Raw genomic sequence first — 17,099 nt, 5'->3', positions numbered from 1 at the left:
CTTTTCACTAATGCTTCAGCAGAACAGTGGTGTGAATGTGTCCTATACATGTAAACCCTATATCTGTTACAGGGGCTTTTCTTAATGAGAAAAATACCTCTAGGATCTCACAATTTCTTAAGAATCACATCATAATTTGTTATTGCAGTGTGAGAGAATGTGAATGTCTTCCAGTTCTTTGGCACTGGCTGAATTCACAGGGGAGTGTTTCAAGGAACTACATAATTGAGAATCATAAATGCAAATATGGCAAGAATTAGAAGCTGGACAGGTTAGTTACACCTGTCATGCACACAGATGAGCATTTGGCATCAATATTTGATGGAGGAACGTTTGCCAACCTTCTAAGAGCATTAGTGCCACAGCTGTTACCAAAGGAAGTAGTTATCTATTCTCTGTGCTGCTGATAATCTTTTCTTCTCTAGGGTAACATTGCTAATTAACCCTGGGTGCTGTTTCCACTGTCCACTCAACAGTATCCAATACAGTCCTGTCTTTCAGGAAAATAGGTATTTCAGCAGAATTCCTTGCTTAACAATGTTTTCTGTCTCCTGACAGAAGATTCTCCTGTATTGGTGGGTATATTTGCACTGGTTTCATGCATTAGACAGTCTAAATAAATTTTAGTGGCAGGATGTTTCCCCTTGTATAGTAGAATAAGAACAGGCTAAGGATAGAGCTGGAATGGAAACACTGAGTGTCAGTTGTAATCATTATAATGGTTTTGATTCTGTGGGTTTTTTTTTTTTCCTTGTAGTGTCAGTTTTCTGCACAATTCTTCCTTCCAAAACATGTAGAATTACAAAAAAATACCAGTATTTCTTGTGATTTCATGAAGACTTTCTGAAGAGTTTGCATTTGCTTATGAAGTGGGCTGGCACCTGAGCTGCGTGTGCACCCAAATGCACACTTTAACATAGAATTTAACTTATAGGATGCTGGTATAAGTTTAGTGTTGTTCCAGTTTTGTGGTTTAGATTTTGCAGAGACAGCTTTGGAGCATTTTAGTAATTTCTGTGTTTTCTCCTATTGTTGAGAGAATTATGAGAGTCTTTATTTTTCAGGTATACAAAGAACGGGAGATGACATCAGCAATCATTTTACTCGGGGTGTAGTAAAGATATCCTTCAAAGCACTAAAATTTGTAAAGAAATCTTCCCATGTCACTTCACCATAGTTGTGGAGCATTTGGTCATCTAAGGTAGGAAGCTTGTGGAACTTCTATGAGAGACAATATGTTAGGCAAATAATTTCTATATTAGACAATATGTTAGGCAAATAGAAAGATGGGAAGAGTAGTCTTGAAAACATCCTTAGATATGTAGCCATGAGTATCTCTCTTAAATTCCTGGTTAGGAGTATACTAAATGGAGTTTTTTATGCCTGCTGGGCTTGGGCTGTGTTGTCCTGGTGCTGCTGCACCTCCTCGGCAGGGACACAAAACCCACCTGAGTCCTTGCATGGGAATCAACAGATCTGTTTATTTTATTTTCTCCTGGCTCTCAAATTTTAGCATCTTTAAAAAGAGAGAACCTCTTAACTGACTGTGCTTGAGTAAAGGACAGGCAGGACTCCCAGGACTGCTCAAGCAGAGGGCAAAACAGAGGGAAACACTCAAATAATCCCTGGAATTGCCAGTTCTGCTGCAAGTAGTTAGGGACAGCTGGTAGCCTCTTCTGGTGCACTCAAATGACTTTTTTTCCTAAAAGATCACATTGGAGGAAAGGGTAGCTGGCCCCTGGAGCTGCTTTTGAGAGCAGGCTGAGGTGAAGGGAAGCTGAGCAGAGGCTGGATCTGCTCTGTGCAGCTCAGGGGGCTGTGTGGTACCTCTGCCTGGTCCTCTGCAGCTCTGTATCTTGCTGGCCCCAAAGCCAGGTCCTGATCTAAGCTTATCTCAGGGAAAAGCTGCAGTGCCAAGCAGCCTGCATCTCGATTAGAGTGTTGGCAGCATCTGTAGTGCTCTTGCAAGTTACATTAGTCTATATTAGAAAGTCCTTCCTTCAATATTTTGTTCCACGGGGTCGCTTTAGTGCGAAATATTCCTTCTATGTGAGCTGGCTTGTGTCTTGAACTTGTATTTTATGGCTAATGCTATAACAGACGACCACCTATCATTATTCATCTATTTTATTTAATTATTGATCCTTTCAACTTTACAAGACTTAATTAGAATTTGCTGTATTGAACGAAACAAAAAAAAAATTAAATTTGTTGAATTAGTAAATAACAGAGAATTAGAGGTAGTTTAGTGATTTAATTAACACAGCTTTATCCCAGCACACTAGTTAATGAAAGGCAAGCACTGGGCCATCTGGTACAGTTTCAGGAAATGTGGAAACAGAACTGCCTTATTTTGTACTTTCCTCTCATTTGTTATTTGCATTTTGATGAGTCCACTGGTTCTTCTCTTTCAGATGATTATTCACGTCCACTGTGAGTCCCTTAAACACTACAGAAACCTTTAGGATAAAATGCCTTTTCTAATGCTGAGGTGATTTTTAGGCCCTTTTCCATTTCACAGCTCTGTTCGATATTCTGAAGTTGAATGGCACAATAACTGTGCTCTATCCACAAGGCCTGTAGCCATCACCCCCATGCCATCTAATTAAAAGCTCCACATCTTTGCTCACTGGTGGTCAAACTTAATTTGCTCAGTCCAGTTGTAGTTAGAAGGTGCCAGGGGACAGGCAACTGTAGAATCTTGCTTTTTCTAAAACCAGAACATCTATCCTGAAAGTAAGAACTTCCAAGTTGCCAAAGACTCTGAATAATCTCAGTCTTTCCATGAGCTTGCATTATTCTGCATTCTGTATTCTCCTAGTTACAAAGTTCATTTAAAAAAGTGGCTTTTGTGCAATCTTTAGAGAGAAATAGATTAATGATGAAAATGAAGTTTGAAAGTTATTTTAAAATAACATAGGGTAAATATTTTGATGTTGAAACGGATGTCTAGGGAATTGAGGTTTCTGAATTATGGATGTTTGAAATTTTCACTTAAGTAATTCAGAATGTCAGTAAAAATGTGCTTGCACTGTCTGCCAAGAATTAATCAGTGATATTTGAATTAAAGCAAAAAAGAAAAAAATCCCAAATAAAAATCCAACCAAAATAAAAGCAAACAAACAGAACAGTAGTGTTTCTCTTCCTGCTTTTTACTGAAAAATTGAAAACATATGTTCTCCTGAAGGACTCACTTCTCCCAGTAAGTATTTCTTAAAAACCATGACTGTGTTATCTACTTTATCTGCTGATAAAGGTCATGCTTTATCCTTTGTCAGCATTAGAATGTGAGTAGAAATGAAAGATAATAACAGAATTAATATTTAGTTTTGGTGCTTTGTAATAATTTGTTTTGGCCATCAAGAGCTTCTCATTTGTATCAATATACTCATTTTATCAATATATTCTTGAGAGTATTCAAATGCCCAGGCATTTTCTTGAATACCTGAGCAGAGGAAGAATTAGGATGAATGTTCTGAAGTAGATAACTTCAATTACTGTGTGAGCCTGTTCAGAAAGACTTGATTCTAAGTAGTCAATGATTGTGTCACCACTTTGGCTTGGGAATCGGAATACAACCTTGAAATTGTGGCTGGCAGTAATTACAGCATTGTTGTCTGACCTCTTGGAGACCTTTGGCTCTGCTGCTCACTTGGGGATGTTCACACAAAAATGGGATCATGTAGGTTGGGAAAGACCTTTATGATCCTTGAGTTCAACCACTAAGGTGGCACTGCCGAGTCCACCACTAAACCATGTTTGGGTGCCACGTCCACACGTCATTTAGATATCTCCAGGCATGGTGGCTCAGTTGCTTCCTCCTCATCAGATTTGCACTCCAGACCCTTCATCAGCTCTGTTGCTCTTCTCTGGACTCACTCCAGCACCTCAGTGTCTTTGTGAAGGGCCCAGAGCTGAGTACAGCACTCAAGATGCAGCCTTAAGTACTCAATGATTCCCTTGTCCAGATTATTGACAAAGATATTAAACATTGGGACAGAAGATATGACAGCTGTTTTGTCCAGCATGATTAGGTTTTCACACTAAAATATGAATTAATAATACAGGTCTTGCTGAAAAAGAAAAAAGGGAGTTGCCTTTGGTTGGGTTTATTCCAATTAATTCAAAAGTCATGACTAGACATGGGAGTGGAAGCTTAATAGTAGAAAGATTCTTGAAGAACTCACAGGTGCCATTGGCCTGATGGGAGGGTTATATCTCTCTTCTCACAAATTTATTAGAGATTTGGAAAAGACAGAAGTCAGGAAAGAACTTGAAGGATGGGACTGTCCACTGTGAAAAGACAATTGAATGTCATTTAGCAGGAGCTTGTTAGAGTCAGTCAGATTTCCAGCTTGTGATCAAGAACACATTATTTCCTAACTTAAACACTGGTGGTTTTTTTCACTATAAAATTCAGATTGGGAAGTGGCTTTATTAAAGCCTAAATATAGCTTTAAAACCATTGCCTACTTGGTGGGAGTGAAACAGAAGTTATTTGCCTTTTGAATCAGTTCTAATTATATTTTCCCTTGAAAACCTTTGCCATTGAGTTGATTCTGCAATTAAACAGTGCAGCTGAAAAAATGCCTGTTTTCTACTCCAGAAATCATTAACTAAAAAAAGTTTCATTTTTATTTTTTTTTTAAAAACTGCTAATCATGTTGACATTGTTTGCCACAGGCTGTGTCTTTCTTGCATGTTGCATAACGTTGCTTCAAACATCAGAGTGGATGAGATCTGCAGGAACAGCTTTTCATCCAGAAACACTGCCTGTTGCAGTTCAGTTCTTCTTCTGCAGTTTGTCTTGATTCCATCATTTTTTTATAGCACTTATAGTCCTGTCCTGATTAGCTGTTGGTGTTTGGGGCTCATCAGATACCCCCTGGACTGAATGTTTGAGTTTAACTTGGTACCCATGCACTCTTTACATCCTGTAAAGATGTAGGGTGAGCTGAAGCACAGTGAGAGGTGGCAGCTGGCAGACTCACTTCTGACCTGGACTTAAATGCAAATAAGCTCAAATTAGGAAAACTGTTCCATGAGTCTGTCTTGTGCATCTGACCTCAGTGAGATGTATGAAGTAGAGAACTTAAATCTTAAAAAATGCATGTCATGTCAGAATTGAGTCCTCAGCACCGAGTGTCTTTCTGCAGCTCTGCTCCTCCTGTGCCTGCCTGTGCAGACACAGCCACTGCCAGCAGAACAGGGAAAGGAGATGGCACTTGTCTCAGCAGAGGTTGTAAGAGTCACTCTGAATAGTTTTGCATAAAAGCACAGTCTGCTGCAGAGCAGGCTCGAGCTGCTGTGGCCTTCACTCTCACTAATCTCCTGTGTGGGCTTTGCTCTGGAGTTCCTCTCCCCTCACTGAAGGCAAAGTAACACTCCACAGAACTATAAAATGTGCATAGTCTCTTACCCATGAATGGCAAGATTTTTGGGATCAGTGCTTTCAGGTCTTCCCAGAAGCCACATCATTTTCCTTGATAATCACTGTTTAACTGCTATGCTTCCCTACACAAATTTAATTTCAATTTTTCCCCCACAGTTGTAGTAATTTTAAATGTGTGACTGTAATTAGCTAAAATACTAACTGTGAATTGAGTTTGACACCATTCTTTCAGCACCATTTTAATGAAGAATTAAATATTCTTCATCCTTTCTGAAGTCTAAGTTTAGTGCTGTAGCTAACCATCAATCAAAGGTTCGTGTCTGCTTTCCATTACCTTTCCAGTCATTTTCTGTTAGGCTTCTTTCACCATTTCAGTATCCAGGAGGCTGGCAGCTAGACACTAACTGATGCAGCTCACATCTGTTGTGTCTGGCTTCTTCCTCCTCCTACTCCCAAGGTGATAATTGCATCACCTTTGTCATGTTTTATTTTGTTGCCCTTTTTTATTATTATTTTTATGTATTTGTTCTATTAAAGAAAATGAATCATTGGAAAGACTTTTCTTTAGTAGATGAACACTTTGCCTGTGCTGTGGCCAAGAAAAAAATGGAATAGCAGGGAGCCTTAGAGTCTCTAGGTCCTGTATGCAGTCAGTCAGTAGAGGGGGACAACCTGCAGTTTAATTTAGAGCACCAGTAGCTTATTCTATGCACAAACAGCACTTCAGCAGCCAGCCTAAACTGTGAGGAGAAAATAAGTGTGCTGTAATTCATGTATCTTGTATCAGCTTTGCAGGAGTGTCTCATTCTGATATTGATGTGGCTTAGGCAGCTGTGGTGAACACATGGTCAGACAATGTGAGGATCTTCCTTTTCCAGTTGAAAAAACCCAGAATTTTCCATAATTTCTGTCTTCTAGTGGGATATTTTAATTTCCTTATTAGTAATTTTCTTTTGTATTCACAACAGAGGCGTAATCTGACAGGTGGAATCTGTAAATTGATACACTTGTCTCTGATATAATTTTTTTGTGCATCTCTATTTCTAACCATAGGGATAAAGGTGTGCTCTGATTGTGATGAATAATATCACAAAAAAGAGCACTATTATTCACATTAAGAGCTTCAGCAGGTGCAGTGCATTGCTCCCTGTTAGGGTTATTTGGTTTGCAGTGCTGTTGGAATGACGGGGATTATCAGCTAAGAGGCAGGAGTAAATTCTACAATGTCAGAATTTTGTTATATTTTAAAATAATATTCTTTAGAAAGTCTATGAGGAGAAGCAGCAGAACTTGGGAGACTTATGAGGTTTGATAATTGTGTATAGTTTTGATGAAGAGGGAGGTATTACTAGAAACCATTTTATTGTAATATCTGTGTATGACAAACCAGACACAAGTGGTGTAGGAAGTACTTCCTATGCAGGTGTGAGTCCAGTTGGAAAGCTTTGCTTTTTATGTTTTATTTTTTTAAACAAATAACTAAATCCCCCAAAACAAACCAAACAAAACACTGAAAACTGAAGGGGGTTTTGTGTGCTAAAGCTGTGCTGCTCTCCAATGGTAATGGATTATCTTCACCTATGGTTTTTGATTTTGTGGGTGTTTGAAAAGGGGAAAAAAGTGAAAAAAAAAAATTGTAAGCATGAAGTAGAAGTCATTTTTGTTTGCTAAGGTAGAGTGTTTTAATCTCAGTGTTGGATTTCTTTCTATTAATCTTGCATGGTCATGGTACTATAACTTTACCCTGGCATTTGCTGACATAGAGAGTTTTCTGTTTCAGAATACACTCAGTTTCCCTTTTCTCAGTTTTATGTGTCCTCTGAGATTGTATCTGACTATGCTCAGGGAAATTAAAGTAGATTTGGGAAGGTACCTGTGACCTATGTTTGATTATTAAGTATTAAAAATGGAACAAAAAATTGGAAAATTCTGTTTTATTTTCAGCAGTTTTTTCCTACATCTTGCATAGCTGAAGCTTCAATCATTAGGTCTGTCTGCATGGAAATATATTCTAAAGGAAATATGTGCCTCACCCAATATCCTACCACATTTTTTCCACATTTACTGTGGGATTTTTTTAGTTTATAAATATTTGCACATGCATATATCAGAGTGCAGACTAAGAATTTTCGGATTATTGTGGTTAGCAATAATTAGCTTTTTTATTTGTAGCAATTTTTCATCTATATGTTTGGTTTGCAGAAATGTATTTTTTTTTTAAAGTTAATAGAAATATTCAGAGACTTCTTTTTTATTTCTAGCCATGTTTATCTGTGCAATTTTCATTGGCTGGATGGGGATTTTTTTTGGCTTTTTTTTTAGTTCATTTTTTTGTTGTTGTTTGTTGGTTTTGAGATTGTTTTGTGCTGAAGAATTTCTGTAGCTGAATCTCATGGAAATTCTTAAACAACATTGAGCATAATGAATATTAATTGGTGCAGTAATTGGCTTTGCCTTTTTCTTTGACAATATTACTTCTATCTAAGAATGATTTCATTCCTTGTTAATGAAAAAGACATTTATATTTATCTCTCTTCGAGGAAACAACTTCTTGGCCAAACACTACTGTGTGCTACAGGCCTACTCCCATGTCCTCAAAGATGTTTTTTTATGAGATGGTGAGGATTAAATGGATCCAGAGAAACTCTGGAAGGGAAATTGTGCACCCACCTAAGGGATGGGTGTTGGTGCTTGATACTAATAACTGGTATCTCTAACTTTGCAAAGTCAGGCCTACACTCAGAGCATCCTCCAGGCTCTGATGTCCTGACCAATTTCAAGACATGTTGATACTTTCCTGTTAGTAAGGAATAATTGAAATATATTTCAGCCTCTTTATATTTTTTCTCCATCTTCCTTGTGACTGCACCTCCTGGCAAAGCTTGCTCCAGGGAGTAATTAATACACTTCATATCTTTTCATGTCTTGCCCAGACAGTCCCTCCTTCTGTGTGGGCTTTCCACAGTGATTCTTTGTGCTCTCCTACTGGAGCAGGCACTTCAATTTTAGCAGGAAAAAAAAAGCAAGTGCAGTTTTCCATATGTTTCAAAGGAAATGTTGTGACAAGTTAGCCATTTTTAAGAAATATGTCAATACTTGAGGATCTTCACTTTAAATATTCAGTGAGTGGGGGGTTGTTTGTATTTGAACTTGGTTTTACTGTTTTGCAAAAATTGAAGACCTAGTCCTGTTTTTTCCAAACCTTAGACTTTATAACTATTTTCCATGACTGATTTTACCATCTTTGTTAACATCTTGGATCTTGTAAACAAAATCTCTTTTGCAGTTGTAAAGAATTGAGTGTACATTCAACTTGAAGTAAATGTCCACAGCAGTTTCTAGTGTTGTCATGTATGCTTAGAGAACAATCCTTCAGGTGTTTATTCAATAATTGCAGGTTCTTATCTTATGTATTTTTCTTATGGTGGTGCTGGGGTTTTTGGATTATTTTCATAATGGAGCTTGGAAGGAGTTCTGAAAGCAAAACACAACTGCTTGAGCCAAACTATTTACTAAAGCATTGTGTATATTTATCCAGTTAGTGTTTACTTTGAGTTGGGAAATTAGATGGGGGAGGTGAACAGGAGATGTTAAAAAATCCTATACTCTTACAGTTTTCTTTGTATGTTACCTGTAAATTGTGGAGGTATTATTCAGGAGGATGGTTGGGGTTTTTTTTGGAGCTATCTTTATTACTTTTTCAGTTACTCTGTTTGAAGTGTTATTTGTCAAAATCTTCTGGTAGACAGAAATCCTTAAGATTTTGAAGAGTTCCTCTGAGGCTTATTTGCCAAAGTTGAAGAGAGTTTAATTTCTTGCTTGTGTAACCATCCTGATAAAAATATAAATTTTCATTTAGAGTCATAAAATAGCTTTAGACAAGGGAAGCCAAAAACTGAAGTGCTGTAACCTGAAATGTAAAAATAATTTCACATATAGTCTCAAGAAGTTTCATTATTTGCTTCATGGTTTTTCTTCAGTGTTACATGGTCCTGCATAGAGATATGGCAAAACCCTTTCTGTTTGATGAACTTCTCAGCTGAATGTCCTTCAATATTTCAGAATTCTAACCACCTTTACTGGAGAAATAGGTAAGGCAAAGATGTTTTTATTTTCCAGTCATTTCCTTACAAGTCTGGATGTTTTTCTGGAGCGAGTCTCTCTGCTGTTTTTTTAATATCTGCTCATTCCCAAAGTCATCCAGTTTCAAGGAGATTAATATAATTACTCATTCTTGATCTGTTGCAAGTGCCTGCTTCTCATACTGCCTTGTGTTGATCAAAGACTGAGTCTTTGAAGGTTATTTCTTCTCTTTCATTTCATGGATACTCCAGTGCAAACTGGTTTTCTTTAATTGGAGAAGGTGGTGATGCTATGGTTTCTGAAAAATGTTTTTTTAGAGCTGGCAGTGTTTGAGGCTGACTCAATGCAAAACTGACCCTCTCCTAAAGACCTGCAGGATTTGCTCCCTGCTTTGACAATAATGGTGTTGCCAGGTCAGAACATTTGATGGCTGCAGCAGAAATGGGGATCTGAAGGATCTAATGCTTTAGAGAGGCAGCTCCCTAAGCAGAGCTGTTGTCAAGCCTGGTGCATAATTTCTGCAGTGACACAAAGGTTTTTTTCCCTTGCAGTACAATTCTGGACTATTTACATGATGAGAAGTATTTATTATCCAAAATTGTTTATTGTAGCTATGCAATTAAGTCACTATGGCTCATGAATTGGTTCTTGCTGATTTTAATACAAGGATTTTCAAGATGGGGTTACCTGCTGTTTTATTCTCCATTGACAGGCCTAAATTAACCTCCAAAATCAGATTTCTGCTGGCTACAACCACAACTGTAAATTTATAGGGCAGTTTCAGTAAATATTTTGTAGTATTTGCTGAAAATCCACAGTTTCAGCAGGCATTTCTGCTAGTAATTAATTTCCTAAAACATGCCAAAAGCAAACACAGAAGGGATGCAAAATTGAAGTGAAAGCAAATGTGCTTTAAAATTCAAATAAATATTCATAGATAAGATTTTGCAGCGTTGGTTCAATTCAGTGGCAGTTCATTGGGGGCTGTTGTCTTCTCCTGCCTTAGCTGCTGGAAGCATCATTTGTGTTTATAATGGTTAATAACAACCAGTGCTGTTTCACCTCTGTTTAAGGTGAAGCAGACTTCTGATCCAGCTTTGACTGAGCCAAAATATTTCCCTGGTCTTCAGTAATCACCTACAGCAGTCAGAGAACATAAAAACACATCTGAGAATCACTACAAAAACAGTAAAATAATTTGCTAATGTAAAATAATTTCTGCCAGCAGAGAGACTTGAACTAGGACAACTTTGATCTTAGAATAAATTAGGTCTCAAATTGCTTAGATCTTTTGCAGATAGTACGAGAGCAAAGAATATGCACCTTCATCTTGGTTTTCATTACCTTTATAAATTTTTTGAGGTATATTGAAACTGATTCTTTCCTTTCTGTTATCCCATATTGCAGGTAGCATTTCAGTAAAGGGCTCTTTCATCTGTCACTGAGCCCACATACATCACAGTTTATCCTTCACTGATTCATTCTGCAGTTGTGTTCTTGAAAATAATTTAAATTTAGGACAATTACTTACTGTATTTGAGATTTTACAGGTACTTGGGGTTTTAAAGGTTAAAAAAAACACTATAGAAATTGCAATTCTGCTTGGTAAACAAAGCTTTGTGTGTTAAATTACTCAGTCTAGTGAACCTTTGGTAGCTGATTTCTAGGAAGAGATTCTGTATAAATTCTTTCCCTGGCTTCCATTCTCTTTCTATTGTCTCTTGTGCTGAGTGATTTGTTTTGATGATTATAGATACTTTGTATTGCTTAGACTACAGCTTTATTTTACATGCAAATATTATCTGATTCTGTGTCTTCATTAAACTTTAATAAGGCTTTACGAACATAGTGCATAAAAGACAATATTGAATCAACAAAGCCTGTATAATGATGATTGAAATACAAAATTCAGGAAGAGTGATGGTGAAAGTAGCTCAAGTACTAGCAAGCATGCAGAGGCTTTTACTTTAGTTTTAAGTTCTAATAGTTACAAAGTATGAAGTAAGAGTCTGAAAGAAAAAAAAAGTGAGATGAGAATGCTACTTTTTCTGTCAGTGGCATACTTGAAAGTAAATGCTAATGATATTCACTTATAGGTAGTGCATGTCATTTCTTTTAGTGTTTTTAAGATGATAAAATAATCATAAAAAGATACTCAGCTTGTGGGTTATGGCATGCGACGAAAAACGTGAGTATGAAATGCCATGCTGTTGGAAAAAGGGAGACATAGTGATTAATCTTGAATAAGCCCTGGCAAGTGTAATGGGAGCAGACCCTACAGAGCTTACTGGGAAGTGCAGGGAAAACTGGTGGATCTCTGCTGTGTTGGTGTCTCAGTTTGAAAAGACAGGTGTCTGCTAAGGAAGGCAGGAGCCCCTCCCTCCAAATTTTTATAATTTTGAAATTAAAGGGGCTCTCAGCCCAAGATATGGGAATAGGAATAACAGTTCTTTATTAGGGAAAAAAAAAAAAAAGATAAAAATAAAATTCAGTAATGCAGAACAACAGTGACAGAGCCAGAATAGCACCTGACACCCTATGGGTCAGTGGTGGCAACAGTCCCATTCCATGGTGGCTCAGCCCTCCTGCAGTGACAGGTGTGGTTCTGCTGGAGCAGTGATCCTGTAGAAAGGTGGAATTTTCCTCTGAAGGTCCAGTAGTGGTGTAGTTGGGCCTGATCTTCCTCTGGGAATCCAGTGGAAAAGGCTGCTGTGGTGTTCCAAAGCACAGATTCTATCCAGGCAGGAATGCTTGGCTCCTTCTTCTGGGCAGAGCATCTCCCAGTGGATGATGGAATTTGATCAGCCATGCAGTGACACTCACTGGCCATGAGCAGAAGAGATCTCCTGGAGGGAGGATGGCTTGTGGAAGAGATAAAGAGAACTGCCCAATGAACAGAAGGTGACTGCCCCACCTCTGACAGATGGCACTAGAATACACACGCCCAGCCACATCTTGCAGCCTAAGGCAGTTGGTTAAGATGTGTTTTCCTGGCTGAGATGTCCTAGATAAACACACCAAGGAAATCAGCATGGAGAGGTCCAAACCTGGGCTCTGCTGATACATGCTTCAGGGTGGGGGTAGCCAGCAGTGTGAGTCTGGAAGGGCCCAGAGGCAGAGAGGGAGGAAGGAGCAAAGCAGCCCTGCTGGGAAGGGCCCTCAGTGAGCTGCCAGGTGAGACACTGAGCAGCAGGCAAAGGGAACAACCAGCAAGGACTCTGTGCCAGTGCTGGGAGCCTGGGAAGCTGGATAGAAGGAATGCTGGCTGTCTGATGACAGCTGGCTGTGATAACACATCCCAGCTGTGGCAGGAGCAGAGTGATCAATGGCACAGTGATCAATGGGTACAGAGCTGCCAGGCCACCAGCTCTGCAAGGATGAGAGCAGCATCCCATGTGCAGCAGGAGAGTGCCACGGCATGAAAAGTGTAACAGCAGAAGTACTGAGAAAAGCAAGAAGCTCTGTGGAGGCCTTGCTTGCACAGCATTTCTGCCAAAAGTCAAAATAACTGGGAGTGGACTGCAAGCTCTTGTTCAGGAGCATCACACTGATCAGGGAGTATGAAGTGAAATCAAAAGTTGTGCATTGGGCACACTTGATCATAGCACAGCTATGTACAGATTTGTACAGTCAATGTTTCACCTAAATGAGTTATAAAGATAAATTTTTTGGGCTGAACTGTAGTGTCAGGACCTTAGAGGGAAAAAAAAAAGCTGTTCTGAATTTTGTCTTAAGTTATACACAAGGTCTGCTTCAAGGTGAATTACACACCCATCCACAGAAGTGTTCCTAATTAGAATTGTTTTATGCTGCACTGAGTTGTTTTATGTAGCCAGCTGAATAAATCCAGTAGACAAATACTTACATAAAGAAGCAGAAATATATATATATATATATAAATTTTAAAAAGTATAATTTAAAATTACATATTTCCAATTAGTAAAATAATTGGTGTGTAAAGTAAGAGGCCTACAGAATGTTCTCCAGTCTTGGCAAGTGTTTTATTAGAAGCACAGGTAAACCACCACATTTATAGAAAGGAAAAAAAATAGGCAAACCAAACTCAGGAAAGCCATCAAAGGGCCCCAGCTCCTGGGAGCATGACTGTAAGGAGGCTATCATAGGGGAAGGCTTAAAATATTTCTTGAAAAAGTACAAAGCTTGTCCAAATGAGAACTAGAAAGGCCATAAATCACGACAGGTCAAATGGAGACAGGAAATAGAGGATTAAAAACTTGCAAGGGGTGCTCAAGCTTCTAGTCAAAAGTTCTTAAATCAAAAGCTGGTAGTCAGGTAGGGCATGAGTGGGACCACTGAATGACCAAACTGTAAGGAAGGACTCTGGAATTAGAAAGCCATTACAGAGAGGTTCAGGTAATTCCTTTTGTTGTTGTCTGAGGACATCGGAGGTGTTTGTGCACCTGAGCCACGCTTCCTAGTAAACAGGGTGGAGGTCAGATGGACTCAAGGGGCTTGTGTAAATACACAACAAGGATATTCACCAAAACAAACAGATGTATTAGCTGTCAGTACCTCCCCAGGTCAGGTGGCACATTAACCTGAGAGAAATTCCAGTGGGAAATGGCAGAGTGGCTGCCAAGGCTTCCACCTGACTGCTGCAAACAGCCAGGGGCTGGCAGGGAGCACTGCAATTCCCTGTCACTATCACAGCAGGGACTCTGTGGGGAATTGAACTTGGTTTCTGAAGCTGGGAGAAAGACAGGGTCTGTCATAAGATGATTTTTAGTGGAGGAGGTCACGTTATTGTTTAAGCCAAACCCTAAACAAAGCTCCCAAGCCTGTGAATAGGCTGGGGCAGCTGGTGGGAATCTCTTGCTGGGTTGAATACCCACACAGTGGGTCAAGGGAGTCACATCAGGGTGGACAAGCCTTTATTTTGTCCAAAGGATTTGTACAAAAAATCCTTCATATTTGTAATTGTGTGTCCTCTTTCCTCTTCCTTTGGTGGCTTGGGGAGATTTTTTTATTTGTTTTTAAATTTTTGGCAAGGAGACAAGGAGATTAAGCAAGACCACAAAGTTGAATAAAACTGTGTGAACACACTTTATTTCCTATTTGAAAGTCAAAGTTGTGTATGAAATGTTAACACTCTAGTGGTAGTGTCCTGCTGATGGAACAGAATCCAAATATTAGGCACCTGCCTGCATACAATGAAAACACTACCAAAAAAATTACTTCAGGGATGGCTCACTGCTGAAATTTCCCTCTGCCCAAGCAATTCCAGTCAATAGAATCAGCTCTGAGAATTGACTGACTACCTGCATGTTTGTATAAAATAAACACTCCACAGAGCAGGCAAATCAGGGAAGAGGTCAAAGCATGAGTGGTGTGCAGTCAAAACCAGTAAGGAGAGATGAAAAAACTCAAGCTGTGCTGTGAAATTATCCTTTTTTCAGATGTTTTCTCTACTTGAAAAAAACCCAGACTTGTTGATATGCAGTATCTGAGTCCATTTGTTTGGGGTTTTTTCATACTGAAATGGCATTCAGCGCCCTTTGAGGGTGTTAAAAACTGCTGTGCCTGGGGTGTGTCTAAGGCTTGGAGTGCATGGTTGTTCTATGGAACTGAAGACTTCTAAATTTCTACAAATCTGCACCCAGTTTTCCCATGTTGACTCTAATGTACGCACAAAGGTACATCATTTCCTGTACCTGAAGATAAATATACAAATGGTTGGAAAAATGCATCCCACTCCAATACAACTTTGGTAGTTTAAACCTATTATAACTTTGATGAAATTCAATAATTCTTTTTTGACCTTCTTTTGCTCAAGGCTCTGTTCCTCTGTACTCCAACCCATCAGTTTCACATGGGTACTACTGCCTTTCTGATTATTTTTTTTCTGTTAACATTCCATTTTCACTGAGAGTACTGTCCTTTTTCTCCTGTAGCAAGCTACAAAGATAGACTGTCTATAAGCCCTTGCCTGATTTGCACTGTAAGTTGTTTCCATCAAATCCTTTCATGGTAACAGAGAGAAGAGTTTTGTATTTAACGCTGTGAGGGGCTTTTTCAGGCCAGCAGCTGGTCTTGGCACCGTGTTGTTGATAAATATAATCTACTTGAATGTGTCATTCCCCAGGAGATGTCCAAAGGAGCTGCTGCAGGGAGCAGTGGCACCCATCGGAGCCTGGCTTTGCATGGTGGAATGCAGTCTGCAGAGTAAACAGGGCATCCGTTACAGTGCTTGTAATCACCTCCTCCTCTTTTGGGACTTCACAGTTTTATTATGTCTTCATTACACAGCAAGACACATCTCAGCTCTGACCTTCATCTGCAGAGTGAGTGAGAAATAGGGTTTCAGTAGACAAGAGCAATTTTTCACTTGCAAAAACTGCCTTTTGATGGCAATAGCTAAAGGCTTGGGATGAAATTTCTCTGTCCATTCATGCTGCATGGTGAAAAGACACTTGGGCTATCCTTGCCTGGAAAGACAAAATACTCTGATTATCTTGTGCTGTATCCACCTGCAATGTGTGTTCCTTGTAAAAAACACCTGCCATCAATGCAAGAGCACCAAACTGCTCATGCAGAGGTGATTAAGCACTCAGATATTAGTGAGAACACATGTATGTCAAATACTATTTGCAATAAAACAAGAAGTTTAGAAGCTTATAGTTTGATCAGTTATGTTACTCTTGCTTTATATAAATATGAAAAAACTGAGCAATACTAAAAAAATTTGGCTATTTGTTTTCATGCCTTCATTTGGATAAAGGAGACATGATACTGATCAAAAGCTCTGGGAACATTACTTCTGCAGCCATTGGTTAGGTTTTAGCTTGTTTTATGCATTTGATAGTCATTTACTTCTTTAAAAATGACTCAAACTCTTCCCACCTTAGCTGTATCCCTGACCAAGTTTTATATATTGCAGAGATATATCTTGTGAACCATTCTTGACCTCTCATCTTTAGAAGTTTGATTTATCAGGAAAACTGACAGTATCTCAGAAGTAGTCTCAAAGGTACCTGTATGTCTGGGGAATTATTGAGTTAAAAAATCTACAGTGTATTTTAGGAGGTTTCTGAGCTATCCAAATCTTGGAATATATAATATATATGGAGAGAGAGGGAGGCAGATTTTTTTGTGGCTCTTCCATTAGCTGTGTGACTGTATCACTTTTCTCTTTTGTTTTAGATAAGGAAATTATTTAACTCATTCCTAAATCCTTTTGAGATAGACTGGTTTAGCAAAATCTGTATTCCCACAGAAATAATTGAAGTCTGTATCAACTGAACAACTGAAGAAACTCTAATTTTTGTATTTGATAATTTGTAACCATAAACTTGATTGGGATCCCATGCAGTACACTTGATTTCTTGTCAAATGTCAGACTGTTGGTGGAACATGTTTGTGTTGGAGCTGTAAATGAGCTGTAAAACTCTGCCATTTGTTGTGGCACTTATGTCAGAGTGTAGCCCCCACTTTCACTACATCTGAGAATCCTAAGTGCTGATTATCTCTCCACAACTTGCTGGCTTGCTGAACCATTTATCTTATTCCTGGTGAAGAAAAAGGATGGAATTTTAAATAATGGCAAAGATTCATCTGCCTGAAGGAATAAAAAGAAAAAATGTTCTGAGTGAGGGATATGTCTGAG

General features: G+C 38.8%; 1 long non-coding RNA gene across 1 annotated transcript in view; it reads left to right on the top strand.

Moving 5' to 3' along the window:
* The window catches only part of LOC143694496 (uncharacterized), a 208,582-nt gene that overhangs the window by 38,787 nt on the left and 152,696 nt on the right, over window positions 1-17,099 (top strand). Inside the window, exon 2 of the long non-coding RNA XR_013182998.1 lies at window positions 9,373-9,483. This is a non-coding gene — a long non-coding RNA (uncharacterized LOC143694496). The remainder of the gene's footprint in view (window positions 1-9,372; window positions 9,484-17,099) is intronic.

Source organism: Agelaius phoeniceus, chromosome 7, assembly GCF_051311805.1.
Source record: "Agelaius phoeniceus isolate bAgePho1 chromosome 7, bAgePho1.hap1, whole genome shotgun sequence".
Classification (NCBI taxonomy): Eukaryota; Metazoa; Chordata; class Aves; order Passeriformes; family Icteridae; genus Agelaius; species Agelaius phoeniceus.
The sequence above is the reverse complement of the archived record's forward strand: the minus strand, read 5'-3'. Positions and strand labels throughout refer to the sequence as shown.